Source organism: Panulirus ornatus, chromosome 68 (assembly GCF_036320965.1).
Source record: "Panulirus ornatus isolate Po-2019 chromosome 68, ASM3632096v1, whole genome shotgun sequence".
NCBI classification, from domain to species: Eukaryota; Metazoa; Arthropoda; class Malacostraca; order Decapoda; family Palinuridae; genus Panulirus; species Panulirus ornatus.
The window spans coordinates 20,577,827-20,592,826 of record NC_092291.1 but is presented as its reverse complement, the minus strand read 5'-3'; the positions used below and the strand labels follow the sequence as shown (position 1 = coordinate 20,592,826).

The 15,000-nt window shown below is 48.4% G+C and overlaps 1 protein-coding gene across 2 annotated transcripts in view; it reads left to right on the top strand.

The window, feature by feature from the left end:
- The window catches only part of Mettl4 (Methyltransferase like 4), a 100,798-nt gene that overhangs the window by 42,154 nt on the left and 43,644 nt on the right, over positions 1–15,000 (top strand). The window contains exon 1 of one of the 2 annotated variants that reach the window (XM_071659287.1): positions 5,789–5,938. The exons of the other annotated variant lie outside the window; for it this stretch is intronic. The gene's annotated coding sequence lies outside the window, so the exon portion shown is untranslated. Of the gene's footprint in view, positions 1–5,788; positions 5,939–15,000 lie in introns of those variants that run through there. 2 annotated transcript variants of the gene reach the window in all.

Below are 15,000 nucleotides of genomic sequence, written 5' to 3'. Positions count from 1 at the left end.
GGACTGCAGTTACCGTGGGGGGTGAGGAGTGCAGTTACCGTGGTGGGTGAGGACTGTAGTTACCGTGGGGGGTGAGGAGTGCAGTTACCGTGGTGGGGGAGGACTGTAGTTACCGTGGTGGGTGAGGACTGCAGCTACCGTGGTGGGTGAGGACTGCAGTTACCGTGGTGGGTGAGGACTGTAGTTACTGTTGTTGGTAATCACTATGGTTGTCAGGGACTCGTGATTTATTCAGGTACAGTTGGTAGTCGGGCGACCAAGACGAGTGGGGGCGTCACAAGGAAGGATGGGGGGTCGTCGGACCTCGAAGTATGGCGATGGTAGCCTGGGCTCCTGGGGAAGCACTCGGTGGAAGCTTGAGGGAGCTGCCTTCCCCAGCCGTTCATTATCTACAAATGTAAATGACTGGTAAAAGGTGGAGGACGCCGGCGGCCCGGATCAATAACTCCCACCCAAGTTCTCTACAACTTTTAACTGCTTAATTATTTAGATACCGGGAAGGAGAATATTATTCCCCCACCACCACACAGCCCCACAGCCTGATCCAACCACCCAGCTCCCCCCGCGACGTCCCACCTCCTCCTCCTCCCATTTCTCCCTACTGCCCGTGCATCAAGTCCACAACTATCCCCAAACTATCCCCTCCATCCAGCTAGGAGGCTAGAACACTCTAGCCACGCCACCACCCCCACCTTCCTCCTCTTCCAAGCACCACCACGACCCACCGAGGGTGTGACAAGCCATCAGTGAACAGTTCGTCTCTCTCTCTCTCTCTCTCTCTCTCTCTCTCTCTCTCTCTCTCTCTCTCTCTCTCTCGTTGTAGCTTCCGCGTCGTGGGAACACATCGACCTGAATCCGACGTCCTGTGGCCACCACACAGGCCTGGAAGTTTTCGATTTGGTCTCCCGTGGAAAGTTTTGCATCCTGGAGGCTCGGTGCTTGTTGCCCCCCTACCTGGTGGTGAGTGCTGCCCTGGGACAGTTGTAGGTCCCATTGGTAAAGCGTGCTGCTGCTGCTGCTGCTACATCGCTCTATCCCAGCCTGGCCCGGGTATACCACTCCTCTATCCCCATCACTGTGACATGAACAGCCCCCCCCAGCTTACTATCCACCGACCGTCTCCCTCTACCACTATGTCCTACCATCATCCCTGTCTATCCTCACACCCCTCACCATCTCATTACTATCCCCCTCCCTCCCATAATTCCCCCAACATGTTCGGTGCCATTCCCCACCATCCCCACACCATGTTTTCCCCTACCTCCATGTCATACCATCATCTCTCGCCCCTCCACCCCACCTCCCTCCCTCCCTCCCTCCAGTATCTCTGCATCACTCGTCACTATCTCTCCACCACTCCTCACCAGCCCAGACCCTCCACCATTCCATCACCACCCCCATCTCCATCTCCTCCCGTATTCTCACCCTCATGACCATCCCTTCATTCTCATTAGGCTCTTCCCTTAGTCATCCATCCATCATCCGTGTACCACAACCTCTATCATCCGTGAACCACCACCTCCATCATCCGTGCACTATTACCTCGATCATCCGTGCACCACCACCTCCATCATCCGTGCACCACCACCTCCATCATCCGCGCACCATCACCTCCATCATCCGTGTACCACCACCTCCATCATCCGCGCACCATCACCTCCATCATCCGTGTACCCCCACCTGCATCATCCGTGCACCATCACCTCCATCATCCGTGCACCATCACCTCCATCATCCGTGCACCACCACCATCCTTGCACCGCCGTCTCCATCATCTTTCCATTGTTTCCACCATTTCCTTACCTCCCTTGCCCCATCACCTCCGCCATGTGTCCACCATCCCCTTCCTCAGATCGTCTACTACCCCCTTCCACCATCTCTCCACAACCTGTCCACCATCCCATCTCCCCACCCTGGCCTCCACCAACCCACAACTCCCTACCGTCCCACAATCTTCTCTTAATAATCCCTCTAGCATCTCCCACAATCCCTATGGAATATACTCCATCACATTTCCACTATCCCTTGATACTATCGTCCATCAGCCCCCCCACCAGTGCTCCCCACTATACTGAAACATGCCTCCACACACACAAACTTCCTTTCCTGATTAAATATTTAAGGCGTAGAATTTGTTTTTTAGGAGCCTTCCCGAACTCTTAAAATTGGAATATGTTTATGCTGTGGCCTCGTGTGATTGGTGAAAGGAGTGTGACGCAGCTCTCGGCGATTGGTTGCATATCCGTGACGTAGCACTTTGTCATTGGTGCAACAGCGTGACGTCGTCCCTTGTGATTGGCACAGCGGTGTGACGTAACTCCTTGTGATTGGTGCAGCATCGTGACGTGCTTCTTGTGACTGGTGCAGCAGTGTGACGTAACACCAGGTCTGTGGTTTAGTAAGCGACGTGGCCAGATGCAAGTTAATACAAGGGAACACCATCTGGCCTTCCAAGACACGGACGACCATGGTATGACACGACTGTCGTTAGTGCAGCAGACGGCGTGAACGTGACGTGTCCGTCGGTCGTCGGACGAGGCTGGCGCGACACGTCCCGGTTCCACCCAGACCAGAGCCGAGCCTTACTAGCCACTGTGGGTCGTGTTACCTGACCCACGTGGGTCGTTACTTGATCCACATGGGTCGTGTTACTTGACCCACGTAGGTCGTGTTACCTAACCAACGTGGGTCGTGTTACCTGACCCCCGTGGGTGGTGTTATTTCACCCACGTAGGTTGCTGAGTTACCACACCCACGTAGGTCGCGTTACCTGACCCATGTGCGTTGTGCTACTGGACCCACTGTGTTACAGTTATTTGTGATATACTACAGTTACTTTGGTGAGCTGAGGGCTGCGAGAGGGGAAGCTGGTGGGGGTGAGAGCTGTGAGAGGGAAACATGGTGGGGTGGGGGGCTGTGAGATGGGAAGGTAGTGGGAGTGAGGGCTGTGAGATGGGAAGGTGATGGGGATAAGGGCTGTGAGATGGGTAGGTGGTGGGGATAAGGCTGTGAGATGGGAAGGTAGTGGGAGTGAGGGCTGTGAGATGGGAAGGTGATGGGGATAAGGGCTGTGAGATGGGCAGGTGGTGGGGATAAGGGCTGTGAGATGGGAAGGTAGTGGGATAAGGGCTGTGAGATGGGCAGGTGGTGGGGATAAGGGCTGTGAGATGGGTAGGTGGTGGTGATAAGGGCTGTGAGATGGGCAGGTGGTGGGGATAAGGGCTGTGAGGTGGGCAGGTGGTGGGGATAAGGGCTGTGAGATGGGCAGGTGGTGAGGATAAGGGCTGTGAGATGGGAAGGTGGTGGGGATAAGGGCTGTGAGATGGGGAGGTGGTGGGAGAGAGGGCTGTGAGATGGGTAAGTTATGGAAGGGGTTGACTCCTCTCTAATCACATAAGCACACTCAGCCTCCGAGAGAGAGAGAGAGAGAGAGAGAGAGAGAGAGAGAGAGAGAGAGAGAGAGAGAGAGAGAGAGAGAGAGAGAGAGAGAGAGAGAGTATACGGGAAAGTTTCCAAGTTTCACTTTCTTCTATTTTATGTCAGACATCCAGGAACTGACATTGGGCCGTTCCCCGCGGCTGGGGCCACGACTTTCTTGTGTGAGGACCTTGCTGTGTTAGACCCTGCTGTGTGAGGACCTTGGTGTGTTAGACCCTGCTGTGTGAGGACCTTGCTGTGTTAGACCCTGCTGTGTGAGGACCTTGGTGTGTTAGACCCTGCTGTGTGAGGACCTTGGTGTGTTAGACCCTGCTGTGTGAGGACCTTGGTGTGTTAGACCCTGCTGTGTGAGGACCTTGCTGTGTTAGACCCTGCTGTGTGAGGACCTTGCTGTGCTAGACCCTGCTGTGTGAGGACCTTGCTGTGCTAGACCCTGCTGTGTGAGGACCTTGCTGTGTTAGACCCTGCTGTGTGAGGACCTTGCTGTGTTAGACCCTGCTGTGTGAGGACCTTGCTGTGTTAGACCCTGCTGTGTGAGGACCTTGCTGTGCTAGACCCTGCTGTGTGAGGACCTTGCTGTGCTAGACCCTGCTGTCTGAGGACCTTACTGTGTTAGATCCAGCTGTGTGACGAACATATTGTGTTAGACCCTGTTGTGAGTGCCTTGCTGCGCGAAGACAATAATGTATTAGACTCTGCTGTGAGGACCTTGCTGTGTTAGACCCCACTACGTGAGGACCTTACAGTGTTAGATCCTGGGGTGTGAGGACCTTACCTGTGTCAGACCCTACTGTGTGAGGACCTTGCTGTGTTAGACCGTGCTGTGAGAGGACCTTGCTGTGTTAGACCGTGCTGTGTGAGGATCTTACTGTCTTAGACCCTGCTGTATAAGGACCTTACTCTGTTAGACCCTGCTGTATGAGGACCTTACTGTCTCAGACCCTGCTGTGTAAACACCTAACTGTGTCAGACCCGCTGTGAGAGGACCTTGCTGTGTTACACCCTGCTGTGTGAGGACCTTACTGTCTTAGACCCTGCTGTGTAAACACCTAACTGTGTCAGACCCGCTGTGAGAGGACCTTGATGTGAGCGGAAGTTCCTGTGTGACTTCCTTTGTGTGTGAGGACCTTCCTGTATGATGAACCTCCTCTGTGAGGGGGCTTTGCTGTGTGAGGAATTTCCTGTGTAAGGCCCTTTCTTTGTGAGGACCTTCCTGTGTGAGTGAGGACCTTGCTGTGAGTTCCTTCCTGTGTGGGGACCATTTGAAGACCTTAATGTGATTTGGTTTGAGCTACATGGCTATCAGTACTCCTCAGCTTCACCTAACCTGTTCACTTACCAACCTGCCTATTTCCCAACTACCTACCAACTCGCTTTCTTGCTACCTACATGCACACCTACCACTCGTTTACACCCCTACATACATACCAACATACCTATCCTCTTATTCAATTACCTATCAACTTACTATCATAAACACTTCAATGAACAGTTTACTTAACCATCCAACTACTTAATACCTATCTACTTACCACACATACACCAACTTACCTACAAGCATACTAACCTACCCATCTACTACTTTACCTACCAGCCCATCTATCCACCCATGTACTACGTTACCTACACATATAACCATGTTCTAACTACCCATCTACCATCTTGTCTACCTTCCAACCCATCCACCGAAGTACTAAACCCACCCATCTGCCACATCAACCTCCCCACCTACTAAATTAACCAACCAACCTTAGTATTCTAGTCTGTGATTCACATGTATATACATATAGTGCTAAAATCAGTCTCCCCTATATCGCATACAGTTTTATTAAATATGACAATAATCTCTGATAATTGTAGGGAAGGGCGAAGAGGGAGCTAGTGTGTTTACACTCAAATAGAATAAAACACAAGGTGAACTGTACGTAGGTAGCTTAGGACGTCTTACCTTCATGGAGAGAGAGAGAGAGAGAGAGAGAGAGAGAGAGAGAGAGAGAGAGAGAGAGAGAGAGAGAGAGAGAGAGAGAGAGAGAGAGAGAGAGAGATGTAAACTTAACTGGCAATAAAATGGGGTAAGCAAGGCTGCCCTGAATTCCAAATTATGCCATAAAGCAGCAACTCTTGCTGCATATATATATATATATATATATATATATATATATATATATATATATATATATATATATATATATATATATAAAACTGCTTGCCTTTTCCCGTCTCAGCGAGGCATGTGTTTAGGATATGATCAATTTTGACTAAATTTTGTTTTACAATCCTTTCCTACATAACTAATTAATTGTAATATTATAAGAAGGCCACAGACACTTTCACTGGGCAGTTTTACGAGTGAGCACTAAAGGCGACGCCAGGCGCGCCAGGGTGGCTCCACAACTTTCTACCAGCCCAGCTGTTTGCTCAGGGAGGACAACACAGGGACCATTCACCGGCATCCAGCATGCGTCTAAGTCGCCCTGTATATCATCATCAAAAGCAGAAGGTCAGTAAGTGTATGTGCGTAGGTGAAGATACCATGAAATATGGTCGGCAGGTCTTAAATGGTGACCGGGTATGTGTGCTGGCGTATCACTGTCCCGCTCCCCGAAGCGCCTCCACAGTCCCCCCGGCCCCTCCTCTCCCCTTCCCCCACACCGTCTACTCCAGGCAACCCAGCGCACGCGAGGCGGCGCAGCCCGCCACAACATGCGGGAATGATATCAAGTTCCACCAACTTATCTAAACTTTTTCACGTCGGTAAGCGTTTCTGATGAAAAATAAGCTGGGGTCGTAGAAAAACTTAGAAAAAAAATTTACTGTAAAATGCACAATATCTTAAAACGAGACCATCAAAAATACGACGAAGCGAGTAATAGTTCTCCAAGACAGTCTTACGTCCTGTAAGGTAGCTAATCAATTTGCTAAGACGAAAAACGCACTTCAAAGGCAACGGAGGACCGAGCTTTCCCTTCGCGAGTGAAAAGAAACCATTTTTTTTTCGTGCTATTGGCTTGATAGTCAAACAAAGGGTCCAATTGTGTGAAGCCCGCATACTTCTTAGATCCGATCCCTGGGTGAAGCAAGAGAGGCAGGCTTTGTTGTGGTGCTTCTCGGCCCGTGCAGCCAGCACCCGCCGCCTCCCTCACTCCGCCACTACCCTGACTACCCCGCCACGCCCAAACCTACATTATGTCTTCCTTACCACGAATTATATTGATAACGTTGTTCTAACAATAATGAATCATCTGATATCGAACAGAGAAGTATGTCATTATATCTCTGGATAAGGAAAAATGAAAATAGACGTCAGTCGAGCGCCGTATGATCTGTAAACAGAGATACCGTTCAGATAAGTTACGAAATACTGCTAGCTGTTTTCATGGAAGGTGACAACACCTGTTTCAAACTTTCTTTGGCTGGAACCATCTTGCCATGCAAGCTCTATATGGCGCCACGGAGAGACGCCATTACTGGAGCGATCAGACACAAGCTGTGTTTCTTCTGAATAATCATAACATTTCTAGAAAAAATATGAGTTCATGTTAAGAAGGTATTGTTTTATGAATGACCTCACACTCGAGGAGGGTCGTTTGACTATGAACTACTGCCCGGTGTTCTGGTCGTTATGAACGCTTAAAAAACGGTAAAAACACCAAGAGAACACCTTAGAACACTGTATCCATTCACACACAGCCTCACCCTAAATAGGCCACTGGGTAGAGTGTAACTCTAGTGCAGTATTTGCAAAGGTTCCTGCCTAATGTTCCTCCCTACTACTTTCTACCTAATGCTCCTGCCTAATGGTTCTTACCAACTACTTTCTACCTAATGCTCGTATCAACTTCTATCTACTGCTTCGACCATATTGCCAACAGGCAAGGCATGGTGCTCAACGTAAGAAAATCTAAAATCTAGAGTTACGAAAAATGAACTGTGTGAGTTAAGTGTTGTCAAGGGCTATGTGTGACAAGATCTTGTATGTTTGTGGACTGAATGCCACTAATAGTCCACATGTGGGTGAGGCGGAAAGAAAAGACAGCTAACTGGGTAAGATGAGAGGAACTTAACCACTAAAGTGCTGGTTTATGATGTAGCCGTCACTAACTCTTTCGATACCCAACGGGTAGTACTGGTAATATACCTCCCTGGCCGCTGCCTGCCTACCAACCATTACCTACAAGTGGGCCGTGAGGTAGAAAAACTTAACAACGTTACTCAGTGTGGGCAGGAGTAACCTCTTTCCACAAAGCTGCAAATTCACATCACAGAGGCAGCATCGGGACGTGGGAAGAAATCATCACATTTTCTGGGTAAATGTAAGGCTAAGAGAGGCACAAGCTGTCAGAGGAGAGGAATCTACCATTTTAGTCTTAGCCCTCCCGGCGAGTGCCAACAGCCTAGCCAATGAAACCCGATACCTGTCCTACTTGTTGAAGACCAAACTTTACGAAATCGTGGCGCCTCGAATATAGGATCAAGGTAGACTGCAGACAGAACAGGGTTCAAAACTACTCCAGTTCTTTACACTAATAACCAAGAGCAAAAAAATGTCAAGACGTCAATTATTTCAGTTCGTAATAATTTCCCAAAGCTGACTCGACACAAACGAGTACCAGTCCAAGACAAGGTGTCTAGGTTCCTCTTGAGCAAAACTCTCAGGTGCCTGACGTTATCAAGTCGCTGGACAAGCACATTAACGCCAAAGGAATAAAAATACTGAACAGTTTCCATGACCAAGAAGCTGCATTAATGTCATGGAAAAGCCATCTTTGTATGCAAATCGAGATTCGGAGGTCTTAATTTCACCCCATTGGAATTCAATTAGCGAGCAGTGAATCAACTGGTTTATTAATGTGTGAAGTGCAACTGCTCTCTAGTTGTCAGATGATAAGGATATGTGCTCTTGGGATCTTGGGAATGAGACTTGCCACGAAGGAATTAACACCAGGCGACGAATGAATGAATCCCAGAAGATGGAACTGGGGATACACGTTGACGACCAGATACGGTCAACACGTTCCAGGCCTTTGATCATCTGGAATAAAAAGATCATTTCAATTCTATCTTAACATTTTCCTCCATTGCTGGAACTAGAGCATGTAGGATCCACAAGTACCGAGGCGTGACAGACTATACACACAGCCTTGACTCCACCTTGCGTACCATGTGTCCGGTGTGTAGAGCTTAAATTAACACGAGGAAGGATAGTCCTTCAAGAAGGTTAATAACTGTGGCAACAGTGACTGGAATACCTTGTGTGTGTGTGTGTTCTCGGTCAGGTGTCCAGGGGCGGAGGAGCAGGATGCGAGGCCAGGCTGATACCAGGGAGGGGGGGTGGTGGTCCATACCTCCCTGGGGCAATAGAGCAGGACAGGAGGCCACCACGCTGTGGTCAGTGGAGAGGCTGGTCTATACCTGCCTGGGGCGGTGAAGCAGGACAGGAGACCACCACGCTGTGGTCAAGGAGTGGCCTATACCTGCCTGGAGCGGTGGAGGTCAGGCCACCACGCTGTGGTCAGGGGTGGGGCTGGTCTATACCTGCCTGGGGCGGTGAAGCAGGACAGGAGGGCACTACGCTGTGGTCAAGGGAAGGACTGGTCTATACCTGCCTGGGGCGGTGGAGCAGGACAGGAGGCCACCACACTGTGGTCAGGGGAGGGGCTGGAGCGGTGGAGCAGGACAGGAGGCCACCACACTGTGGTCAGGGGAGCGGGCTGGAGCGGTGGAGCAGGACAGGAGGCCACCACACTGTCGCCAAAGGAGAGAGAGATAGAGAGAGAGAGAGAGAGAGAGAGAGAGAGAGAGAGAGAGAGAGAGAGAGAGAGAGAGAGAGAGAGAGAGAGAGAGAGAGAGAGAATCTATGAGCATGATTTGCTTGTGGAATTATACCGTTTCTTCTCTGCTCCTCCCGAATGATTATTATCCATCTACCTAATGTAGGTTCATCTGGGACTTACTGAAGTCATGACTCTCATCTTCTCTGCAGTCACTCTAATTATGTTTCATATTTCTCCAGGTATATATATCATTTTCTCTCGTAAAGCACTATTCTATTTCCGTCAGACGTCTTATCATACTCCTAGAAATTACTTTCTAATTTGGTAACTCTGTATCTTCCTCGCTCAGTTGCTTTCAGGATCAATACCATGTAGGCCTTCTATAAGCAGCCATGCGTATACTACCATGTACCTCACCCTACTTATTGCTTGACTGTAGGGTTCACGTTCTGCCAGCCTCCCATGGTAGTTCATGTGTTCCAGAGCATCAGTCTTGCCTGTGACGTGTTTGTGAGTATTCCACATAACTAGTTTACTTCCATCTGTTTAACTGGTGACCATACATCACACCGGTATTCTATTTTGCTTCTTTATATACACCTTAAACATTTTCCATGATTTGCTTTTTGTCTCTCGAGAATGTTCTCATGATCATACCACTCATAATTTGGCTTGGAAGAATTATCAGTGTTCGAAAAAGTTTTCCCTGTAGAGCAACTCCATCATTTCTTTGACATTTCCTTCCCATTTCTTTTACGTCCCTTGTAGGAGGGCGCCGTTAATTGCCCCACGACATATTTCTTCAAAGTTTACTTCGTGAAATTCCATTAGGTTCTCTTCAATCTATTCTCTCTGTAATATACTTGGTCTCCTTTATTTACACAGCGTTTTCCCCTATCCCCTGTACCATCCACACAACACCTGGTTACTCTCTCTCTCTCCCTTACATCCTTGTCTACGTCAACCACCATCACCATGAGCACTGGGGCATTCGAGAACCCCCTTCTCCTCCTCTTCCTCCTCGTCCAGACGTGGTCCCATTTGCCACCACTCATGAACTTTCTGTTGGTTAAAAAGCTCATTAATCCACTTTCCTCGTTTTCCTTTAACTGTTTTGTCTTGCCGCTGTATCAACACACTCCGTTCCTTACTCTCTCTCTCTCTCTCTCTCTCTCTCTCTCTCTCTCTCTCTCTCTCTCTCTCTCTCTCTCTCTCTCTCTCTCTCTCTCTCAGATGCTTTTGCAAAACTCCAGGAGAAAAAAAAAAGTGTGTCCATTCTCTCCTTGCATTAGTGTTTCAGTCATGTCACTGTGGTGAACTACTGGTTAGGTTTGTGTAATTAACCCGTTGAGAGAGAGAGAGAGAGAGAGAGAGAGAGAGAGAGAGAGAGAGAGAGAGAGAGAGAGAGAGAGAGAGAGAGAGAGAGAGAGAGAGAGAGAGAGATTCTTTCCCAAGTAACTTAATCCTTGCCCCGCACTTACCTAGCATCTCATGTAACAGCTAACATGAAAATCAAATCTGATGACATGACCTGTTGATGAACACTGATTAGTGGGCCAGCGCCTGGCGAGGTGCTTCAAGCCCAGCAGGCAGGTATCATCTGCAAACTGGCCCCCAGTGTCTTTTCCGAGAACTGCTCGTGTCCAGGAAATGAAAAGTGATTCTCAGAGAGACAAATCTTGTCGGTTCCCCAGCGACAACGACTCGAATCTTGGAGGATGTGGTAAAGGCCTCACACGCACACCTTTCTACTTTTCCTCTCCTTTATCTCTGCAAATAATTTTCCATTTACCAGTTATGATTTTTGTAAAATCCCTTTGTGAGTGTATCATGTGGGTTGCAGTCATGTAGGAGCAAAGGTCTCTCTCTCTCTCTCTCTCTCTCTCTCTCTCTCTCTCTCTCTCTCTCTCTCTCTCTCTCTCTCTCTCACTCTCTCCGCTGTTGACATGAAGAGCTCCTTTGGGAACTCTTCCTGCAGCTTTGTTGTCGGTTGTACGACCCTGCTGCGCTGGTCATCCCTATGTATCTGTGGACACACTGTCCTCCTGGCCACGGGCTTCCTATCATGCGGCGAAACTTCCACGAAGTTTTACCCTTTCTTTAACTATGCCGGGAATCATGGGGTCATCTTGGGCTGCCATGACAGTACAGACGTAGGCACATACCTTAGGCTCTTACTAGCCATGACAGTACAGACGTAGGTACATACCTTAGGCTCTTACTAGCCATGACAGTACAGACGTAGGTACATACCTTAGGCTCTTACTAGCCATGACAGTACAGACGTAGGTACATACCTTAGGCTCTTACTAGCCATGACAGTACAGACGTAGGTACATACCTTAGGCTCTTACTAGCCATGACAGTACAGACGTAGGTACATACCTTAGGCTCTTACTAGCCATGACAGTACAGACGTAGGTACATACCTTAGGCTCTTACTAGCCATGACAGTACAGACGTAGGCACATACCTTAGGCTCTTACTAGCCATGACAGTACAGACGTAGGTACATCCCTTAGGTTCTTACTAGCCATGACAGTACAGACGTAGGTACATACCTTAGGCTCTTACTAGCCATGACAGTACAGACGTAGGTACATACCTTAGGCTCTTACTAGCCATGACAGTACAGACGTAGGTACATACCTTAGGCTCTTACTAGCCACGACAGTACAGACGTAGGTACATACCTTAGGCTCTTACTAGCCATGACAGTACAGACGTAGGTACATACCTTAGGTTCTTACTAGTCATGACAGTACAGACGTAGGTACATACCTTAGGCTCTTACTAGCCATGACAGTACAGACGTAGGTACATACCTTAGGCTCTTACTAGCCACGACAGTACAGACGTAGGTACATACCTTAGGCTCTTACTAGCCATGACAGTACAGACGTAGGTACATACCTTAGGCTCTTACTAGCCATGACAGTACAGACGTAGGTACATACCTTAGGCTCTTACTAGCCATGACAGTACAGACGTAGGTACATACCTTAGGCTCTTACTAGCCACGACAGTACAGACGTAGGTACATACCTTAGGCTCTTACTAGCCATGACAGTACAGACGTAGGTACATACCTTAGGTTCTTACTAGTCATGACAGTACAGACGTAGGTACATACCAGAGGCTCTTACTACAACGAGACGTACAGGCAAACCAATGAGTCGTAAGTGTAACTGAGGTAAACTACAGTAAGAGGTTCCCCAGTGAAAATATTCTGCAGTTAAATGTTGAATAGTAGTAATGTTCTCTAATAAAATCGTCAAATTTGTCAGGAAAATGCAAGCGTTCCCCCCCCATCTAACTTTAGTGAAAGTTCCGGTCTTTAATCACATTAAGTTTTATCGCAGCCATTGAAATAAACAACCAAGTGATTCCTCTAAAAATGAGACGTCAGTAGAAGAGAAAAGTGGAGAGTAGATCTGTGTTCGGTGGTACGATGTACCACATCTCGTGTCATGGATCAGAAAACCATTGGCTCGGCCAAAGAAATGGACTTTGTGCGCGAGTGTTGGCGAGGACCAGACGGACACAAAGGTGACTACGTCTCTACTGACGTAAACATGTTTTGAGACGGAGGCGGGGAAAGTGTCCAGTGGCCTAATTATAGTCTTTACCCTGGGGTATTAACAGTCCCCTTGGGTCATGACGGTATACGACGACCCTTCAAAACACGATGGTGTGCGAGCCTTGGGTATGACGATCAGTCGCTTTGACTTACCCACTTCAATCAAGAATCAGGTCAATGGCCAGTGCAGATATGATCGAGGGGGTCGAATCAAGCAGCAGCCTTGTCCTCCCCCATTCCATTTTACTCCTGGCTTGATGCATGTCCATCCTCCGTCCTTTTACCTCACCCTCTGGCCTCATACGTCCCCCCTCCCTCAGCCGTCCCACGCCACAACACTTACCACATCATCTTCCATCATCACGAAACATTTTTCCTAGAGTCACACACAAACACACACACACACACACACACACCTCCCCTACGCTCAAGCACGGCACACTTGCGACACTCACCCTCCCATCCTTTATATCCACACATATTATAGATGGGGAAAGAGAAACTGAATCTAGAGAGATGCTATAAAACATGGGATAAAAAAGGCGATATTTGCGTTAAAAGATCAGGTCAATTATATACAGACTGGACGAAATGAAGAGGATGAGAATACTGTTGTGGTTGTGGGTGGTGTTGTTGCTGCTGTTGTTGTTACTGCTGCTGCTGCTGTTGCTGCAGTTGTGGATGGTGTTGTTGCTGCTGTTGTTGTTGCTGTTGTTGTTGTGGGTGGTGTTGTTGTTGCTGTTGTTGTTGTTGTTGTTGCTGTTGTTGTCGCTGCTGCTGTTGTGGATGGTGTTGTTGCTGTTGTTGTTGTTGCTGCTGTTGTTGCTGCTGTTGCTGCTGTTGTTGTGGATGGTGTTGTGGATGGTGTTGTTGTTGTTGTTGTTGCTGTTGTTGTCGCTGCTGCTGTTGTGGATGGTGTTGTTGATGCTGGTGTTGTTGTTGCTGTTGTTGTTGTTGCTGCTGTTGCTTCTGACTGTAAAATTCCTTTTCGTTTGACCACCTTGATCCTCATGCCCATCTGTACAGCTTTCACTGCTAACGGTGTACAATAAAAGCAGTCAGGTGCATTACATTCTCCAAGTGGGTTTTATTGTTGCTACGTCATTGTTAAAGAGTCATGTGTATCTGGTCTGAGTCCACGTTACCCTTAACGTAGATTTAGGACTCTGTTATCGAAGACATATGCGTTTAATCGCTGTTAAGGTATATATTTGCATCTGGTCTTAAGGCTACGATGCTGTCGACGTACATATATGCATCTGGTCTTGAGGCTATATCACTGTTTACGTTGGTGTATGCATCTGGTCTTGAGATTACGTCACTGTTTACGTTGGTGTATGCATCTGGTCTTGAGCCTACGTCACTGTTAACGTTGGTGTATGCATCTAATCTTGAGCCTGCGTCACTGTTAACGTTGGTGTATGCATCTGCATCCGTTGTGCTCAAGGATTCGTACCGCCATGCCCACGGGATGTACCGTCGCTCTCAAGATGTGAATTCAATAACCAATTTCAATAACCAAGGCAGACAAACGCAGGATCACTGGGGCCCAAGTGTCACATGACTTACCACAGGGAACTTCAACAGACAGCACCCACAGGAGAAGCTTGTCGGTCCCACAGGTAAATCAGGGCCTGGATTCTGTGTGGACCCGACCAGATATCAGGAGGAGGCAGGTCCTATATGCCGTAACGACCTGACCTTCCATGCACAGCCCCTGAAGGAAGGCAGGAGTGAACGCTGAGGATGAAGTGGGGTAGCTAGCACACCGCCCATAAACCTCCTGCAACGCAGCGATCAAGAACAGTAGCGTCCAGTCTTCGGGCAGCTGCATGACGCCATGAGATCCTTCAAGGCGTGTGCTCATGCCAGGCACGAACAGCTTCGTCCATCCCTAAAACTACATCATACAATAAACATAGCCATCAATCCGGCCCAATTAGCCATCGCAGAATTATTTTACTTCAAGAGTAAATTACTTTCGGCAGCGAATTTATGTTGTCAAAGGCATTTAGTGGTAATTATGCATTAATAACGACACACGTAACATCAAAGGCAAAAATGAATTCGGACCATTATATATGTAAATGATCACATCTGGTAGGACCCCCCCTGCGCCTGGCCCCAGAACGGCATCACCCACATTTGAAGCTCGACCACTCTTGATCTGCCGAAGGGAAATCATAGCGGGACTTTCAGGCTTCCTGA